At 41.1% G+C, this 7,683-nt stretch overlaps 1 non-coding gene across 1 annotated transcript; it reads right to left on the bottom strand.

Annotated features, from left to right (window-relative positions):
* Positions 1 to 573: 573 nt before the first annotated feature.
* On the bottom strand, positions 574 to 680 carry LOC127108767 (small nucleolar RNA R71). Its single transcript, XR_007796280.1, has one exon. It is a non-coding gene; the product is annotated as a small nucleolar RNA R71 (small nucleolar RNA).
* Positions 681 to 7,683: the final 7,003 nt, after the last annotated feature.

A 7,683-nucleotide genomic window follows, 5' to 3' on the forward strand; every position in this document is an offset into this window, starting at 1 on the left:
GGCGCCGTCGCCGGGGACCAATTTCGTCAAATTTCATTTTCCTGTTGTTATATCGTTTAGACTTAGGCTATTTCCCGCCGGTCAATGCGAAGAACTCGCAACACCGGAAGTTTAAGCTTAGTATACCCTCTGGCGGAACCTGAACGTTACGCTCGCGCACGTTTATTCTTTCATAGAATTAAGAGAGCTATGGCCGAAGATCAAAACCAAAGACCTCTTAAGGACTTCGCTCAACCATCTAATGAAGAACCTAGTTCTAGTATAGTAAACCCAACCATCCCAGCTAATAATTTTGAACTTAAACCATCTCTGTTACAACTAGTGTAATAGAGACAATTCGTGGGTCTCGCTACTGAGAACCCAAACCAACATTTAAAAATATTTCTTCAATTAGCAGATACTTTTAAAACCAATGGAGCTTCTCCTGAGGCAATACGTTTAAGATTATTTCCTTTTTCCCTCAGAGATAAAGCCCTATCATGGTTAGATTCCCTTCCACCCAATTCCATTACGACTTGGGATAACCTTAGAAGAGTTTTTCTTGCTAGATATTTCCCCCCGAGTAAAACCGCCGTTCTTCGAAACCATATAACTAGATTTACCCAAAACCAAGGAGAATCGCTGTTCGAAGCTTGGGAGAGATATAAAGAGTTGTTACGAGCATGCCCACATCATGGTTTAGAAAATTGGTTAATCATCCAAACCTTCTATAATGGACTTCATTACAACACAAAGATGACCATCGACGCTGCCGCAGGCGGTGCTCTAATGAACAAACCTTATCTTGAAGCTAGTGCCCTCATCGAAGATATGGCTCAAAACCATCAATCATGGGGAGTCGAACGAGCGGAAGTTGAAAAGAAGGAAGCCCAAGGAGGAGTGCATGAACTAAGCTCTTTAGACATGATGCAAGATAAAATGGACGCATTAGCCCTCAAAGTCGAGCATATGTGCATAAACCCGAATACTGTAGCCGCAGTTTCGTCGGATTGTGAGATATGTGGAACCAAAGGACACCAATCTGCAGAATGCAGTCTATTAAACGAAACCCACTCCAAGCAAGTAAACTACACCCAAGGGAACCCATATTCGAATACCTATAACCCTGGACGGAGGAATCACCCGAACTTATCCTATAAAAATAATAACCCTATTCAAAATAATACACCTCCGAGACCTAGTTATCAAGCCCCAAGATCAAATCAACCTATGCAACCTGTACCACCAAAGCCGAGCCTTGAGAAAATTATGGAAAATTTTATCACCGCTCAAACCCAACAAAACAAGGAGTTCATGAACCAAAACATTCATGTTAACGAATTGATTACTCAGTTAGGAACCAAGGTTGACCAAATAGTTACTCATACCAAGATGCTTGAAACCCAGATCTCTCAGGTAGCTTTAAACCAAGCCCCTCAGACTACACCTGGAGGATAATTCCTTGGGCAACCTCAACAAAATCCGAGAGGACAAGCCAATGCCATTACCCTACGAAGTGGGAACGCTTATGATGAGTCACCAAACCCTAGATTGAGTGAACCCGAAACTTCAAAGGAATGTACCAAATCCCCGAACGAAGTAAAGAGACCAGAGGAATCTGAAAACCAGGAAGGTCGAGAGAAAGGAGAAGAACCTAAAGATAAAACTTACGTACCACCCCCGCCATATAAACCACCTATATCATATCCGTAAACACTCAAACAAACCCAGATCAATAAACAATATAAAAAATTTATTAAAGTTATAGAAAAACTTCATGTAGAAATCCCTTTCACAGAAGCCATCACCCAAATACCTTCTTATGCAAAGTTTCTCAAAGACATCCTTACCAACAAACGTAGACTTGGCGATCCGAAGCCTTTGGAATGTAATGCTATTTCCGAGGACAAATTAGCAAAGAAAGATAAAGATCTTGGAAATTTCTCCATTCCTTGCCTTTTGGGTAATCATGTCATCGAAAAAGCTTTTCTAGACTTAGGAGCTAGTGTGAGCCTAATGCCTTTAGCGGTTTGTGAGAGGTTAAACTTAGGAGAATTACAACCCACTAAGATGTCACTTCAGTTAGCCGATATATCTGTTAAGTATCCGATAGGCATTTTAGAAGATGTTCCTGTTAGGATAGGTCAGTTATTTATCCCTACTGATTTTGTTGTCATGGACATCAAAGAGGACAATGATATACCAATCCTTCTAGGTAGACCATTCTTATCGACTGCAGGAGCCATAATAGATGTCAAGAAAGGAAAGTTGACATTTGTGGTAGGTGACGAGAAAATAGAATTTATACTTTCGAAATTTCTTATGGCACCTGTGATGGGAGACTCGTGTTATGCCTTAGATATCATTGATGAATGTGTTAGAGAATTAGAACAAAAAGAAATTATAAAAACAATTAAGTTACCATCAACTCTCATAAGGGAAGATGATGACTTTAAGAAACCCTACATCGATGATAACCTTTACGAATGTTTATCCCTTACCCCAGATCCTATGCCATGCCCTAAGCAACCCACCTTAGAACTTAAGGAACTGCCTAAGAACCTGAGATATGAGTTCCTCGATGAAAAGATGAACCGTCCAGTTATAGTTAGCGCTACCTTAAGCCAAAAGGAAACGAACCAACTTTTAGACGTTTTACGAAGATATCCCTCAGCCTTAGGATATAATATCTCTGACCTGAAAGGTATAAGTCCATCCGTATGCATGCATCGGATTTTGCTCGAAGAAAATTCAAAACCCTCTAGGGAACATCAGAGAAGAATAAACCCTATAATGAGTGATGTTGTTAAAAAGGAAGTTCTTAAGTTACTTGAGGCAGGTATCATCTACCAGATCTCGGATAGTAAGTGGGTGAGCCCTGTGCATATAGTACCTAAAAAGGGAGGCATCACAGTCGTGCAAAATGATAAAGGCGAACATGTAGCAAAACGTTTAGAAGGAGGACGGCGGATGTGTATAGATTATAGAAAATTAAATAAAGCAACTAGGAAGGATCATTTCCCTTTACCATTTATGGACCAGATGTTGGAGCGTCTAGCCAGACACTCTTACTTCTGCTATGTAGATGGATACTCTGGATTCTTCCAAATACCTATCCACCCCAAAGATCAAGAAAAAACTACCTTTACATGCCCTTATGGAACTTTTGCCTACAGACGAATGCCGTTCGGCCTCTGTAATGCCCCAGCTACTTTCCAACGCTGCATGATGTCAATCTTCGTAGATTACCTAGATGGTATCATGGAAGTGTTTATGGATGATTTCTCGGTTTGCGGATTTGATTTCCACAATTGTCTTGCTAACCTTGAGAAAATCCTAGATAGATGCGTGGAGGTGAACCTCGTGCTAAACTGGGAAAAATGTCATTTCATGGTAACCGAAGGAATAGTTTTAGGACATATAGTTTCCGAAAAAGGTATAGAGGTAGATAAAGCTAAAATAGAAGTTATAGAAAACCTAAAACCCTCTAAAACTATCAGAGAAGTCTGAAGTTTTCTTGGACACGCTGGATTCTACCGATGTTTCATTAAAGACTTCTCCAAAATAACTAAACCTTTAACCGGACTTTTAATGAAAGATGCTGAATTCATTTTCGATGAAAAATGTAATGACGCATTTAATCTTTTAAAACAAGAGTTAGTATCTGCACCCATTATGAAACCACCTGATTGGTTGGAACCTTTCGAGATAATGTGCGATGCTAGTGATTATGCAGTTGGAGCCGTTCTAGGACAAAGGAAAGATAAAAAATTACATGCCATTTATTATGCCAGTAGAACCCTAGATGCTACCCAACTTAATTATGCAACAATTGAAAAAGAATTACTCGCTGTAGGAGCAAAAATTATAGACAAATTTAAATTTTATCTAGTAGGAGCAAAAATTATTGTTTACACCGATCATGCTGCCATTCGTTACCTATTAAGTAAAAAAGATGCCAAGCCCAGGTTACTCCGATGGATTCTATTACTACAAGAGTTTGATTTAGACATAAGAGATAAAAAAGGCACTGAAAATGTAGTGGCCGATCACCTTTCTAGGCTAGAACATCTAAAACCAGAACTAATACCCATAAATGATGATTTTGCCTATGATAGACTGATAGCTAGAGTAGAAACCATTGAAGATAATAACCTAGATCCTTATGAGCACCCTCAAAATTCCTTAGCAATAAGTAACGTACCCTGGTATGCAGATTTCGTTAATTACCTAGTTGCTGATATAGTACCCCCTGATCTTGACTACCACCGCAAGAAGAAATTCTTCCACGATGTAAGAAACTTCTATTGGGACGAACCGCTCCTTTTCAAAAGGGGTAAAGATGGCATTTTTTGCCGTTGCGTTCCAGAAGAAGAGGTAAATAATATTATCGAGCATTGTCATTCTGCACCTTATGGTGGACATGCGAGCACCTCTAAGACATACGCAAAGATTCATCAAGCTGGCCTATTCTGGCCTACCATGTGGCGTGATGTCTATGCTTGCATTGTCAAGTGTGATAGATGCCAACGCACTGGAAACATTTCAAGGCGTGATGAAATGCCTCTAAGAAACATTCAGGAAGTAGAACTCTTTGACGTATGGGGTATAGATTTCATGGGACCTTTTCCACCATCCTTAGGAAACAGGTATATCTTAGTAGCTGTAGACTATGTTTCTAAGTGGATTGAAGCTATAGCTGCACCCACAAACGACACTAGGGTAGTAATCAAACTATTTAAAAACTATATATTCCCTAGATTTGGAACATCACGTTTAGTCATAAGCGATGGAGGATCACACTTTATATCGAGAATATTTGACAAACTATTAAGAAAATATGGAGTTAGGCATAGAGTAGCAACACCGTACCACCCATAAACTAGTGGCCAAGTAGAAGTATCTAATAGGGAGATAAAACAAATCCTAGAGAAAACTGTTTCTATTTCTAGGAGAGACTGGTCTCAGAAGCTTCAAGAAGCATTATGGGCCTATAGAACCGCTTTCAAAACCCCTATAGGAACTACCCCTTATCAACTAGTTTATGGAAAATCATGTCACTTACCATTCGAATTAGAGCATAAGGCCTATTGGGCCATTAAAACTTTGAATTTAGATTACCTAGCCGCTGGAGAAAAGCGTACCCTAAACATTCATAAATTAGAAGAACTTAGGCAATCTGCCTACGAGAATGCAAAAATATATAAAGAGAGGACAAAAGCCTATCACGATAAAAGAATAGTAAAGAAAAACTTCGGTATAGGCGATCCTGTTCTCCTTTTTAACTCTAGGTTACGACTCTTCCCTGGAAAGATACGTTCAAGATGGACTGGTCCTTTCGAAGTATCCAAGATTCTGAGATCCGAAGCCGTAGAAATCAAGAACGATACCTGTAGTCCATTCATTGTAAATGGACAAAGACTGAAGCTCTACGAAGGAGGAGACATTCCAGCATACTACTCGAGCCACACCCTGATTGATCCACCAATCCCTACTACTACAGGTGTATAAATTCTAATCGTCAAGCTAATGACGTTAAACAAGCGATGCGTGGGAGGCAACCCATGGTTTTTCTTTCATTTTACTTTTGCACATTTATTTAATTTAATTTTTTTATTTTATTTTATTTTATCATATTTTGCATTAAGACTAATATTTGAACGGTTTGTATTTTCAGGATCACTTTCTTAACTTTTACAGGATGCAGGATTTCGATGACATGCATGTGGCCTATAGAGATAATGCTCAGAGGGAGCGCTACATCGCTCTGTATCAGCGTCCTATGGCACCCACACGTTATCCTGACCAGCACTGTATGGAGGCATTGGGTATCGAGCCGAGTATCCGATTCCTTAGCCACCAGCTTCACTGGGACGAGTTTGCTGATGACTTGAGTAACACCTACAGGAACCTGACTTTGGAGTTCCTGAGTTCATTCGACTATGACCCATACTCTGGACCAGATGGGTATGCTGCTTTCAGGCTTTTCGGAGTTGAGTACTCCTTCAGCCATAAAGAGTTCGACGACTTATTGGGTTTCTAGACTACTCTTGATGCTATCCCGGAGACACCTATGGGATATTTCCTGGGTAAGGAGGTTGAGAAGTTTTGGAGTGATATTTCAGGTGGCGGAAGCCAGGATCCATCTATGCAGCTGTCTCATGTCATACATAACCCCGCCTTCAGATACTTTTAGATGATATTAGCACATTCCTTCCTGGGAAAGCCGGATGCAGAGACACTACTGAGTGAAGAGGAAATCTTCCTATTATTTTGTGCATCCCAGTCTCGCCTAGTAGCATGTGGGAACTTTTCATTATACAGTCTCAGCGGTATCTCCAGATCTACCGAAGGAGTCATCCATGTTGGCGGAATCATCACGCAGATTGCTGTCGCTTTAGGTCTGTCTCGCAAGCTGTTACATCTTCGGACCTACTGTGGGTACACGACCATGGACATCGATTTCTGTTTGACCAGAGGATTGATGAGGAGAGCCTCTTTCCACCCATGTTAGTTCCGACTGCTATTTTTGGCCGGGAGAATCCAAATAAGGTTAATGCTAGAGAGCTTCTATTTTTAAAAGGAAGCCTCACAAATAGACGTATTAATTCGGTCCCGTTCATGCTTGCTCATATGATTTTAACTGTGAATAAAGCGGAACCGATTTCTTTTGGTGGATTGATTACATCTATTGCTCGGGCGCTTAACCTGAACGATGAGATGGCTACCCTAGAACCCTTACCTCCTCGCACAATTAACCTAAAATTTCTGAGAGACATGAAATTGTGCTGCTCGAGGAGAGAAGGAGGCTATATGCTTATGGTTCATGGCATAGCCATCCTGTCTGTTGTTTTACCGTGCACTAGACGTACAGATGTACAAGATGAAAGGAATTGGACCTATGCTTTAGATGCCCCACCTGTTTTGGGTCCTCTTCCTCCTAACATTCCTGATGAGGCGGGACATGACACTGATGATGAATATGATCGGAGAGAGAGATCTCCCGTACCCCATGTGTCCCCCCATCATCCTTCACCACCACACACCTCACCATCTTCTTCTTCTGCAGGTACCACTCCTGGCTTCTATATTATAGAGGAGATGTGGCGTGACCACATGGCTAGGGAGCAAAGGTGTGACGACCTCCTCTCTACCATCCAGCAACAAATGACGGATAACATGCGCTTCATGCAAGAGTCGCAGTGGAGGACAGACAGGTCCTACGACACTGTTCTGCAGTCTCTGCAAACGATCACAGATACACAGGCCCGTCAACAAAACTACGACCAGATACACATGGCACTAATTGAAGCCACTCAAGGTTCCATTATAGGTAACCTTCGAGAAGTGAGGACCGCTCAGGATGCCCTGCAGGCGAGGATGGATCAAAGAGACCGTCGTCGTACCCGATCACGTCGTCCACCTCAGGATGGCGAGGGCACTAGTGGTCAGCAATAGGTTGCCAGGTAACTCTTCCTTATCTTATTTCGATACATTGGGGACAATGTTCGATTTAAGTGTGGGAGGAGACTCTATCGTCTTTTCTTTATTGCTTTTCTCGTTTTTCCTTTATCATTTTTTCTTTGCTGTTTTTAGATAGTTTATTTATTGTTATTCCCTTTTAGTTGTTTATTTCGCTTTCTTAGTATAATGCATGAGTCTGACGAGTCACCAAATACAGTAGATCTTTAGTACAATCCTACC

The sequence above is a fragment of the Lathyrus oleraceus genome, chromosome 7 (genome assembly GCF_024323335.1).
Source record: "Lathyrus oleraceus cultivar Zhongwan6 chromosome 7, CAAS_Psat_ZW6_1.0, whole genome shotgun sequence".
Lineage (NCBI taxonomy): Eukaryota > Viridiplantae > Streptophyta > Magnoliopsida > Fabales > Fabaceae > Lathyrus > Lathyrus oleraceus.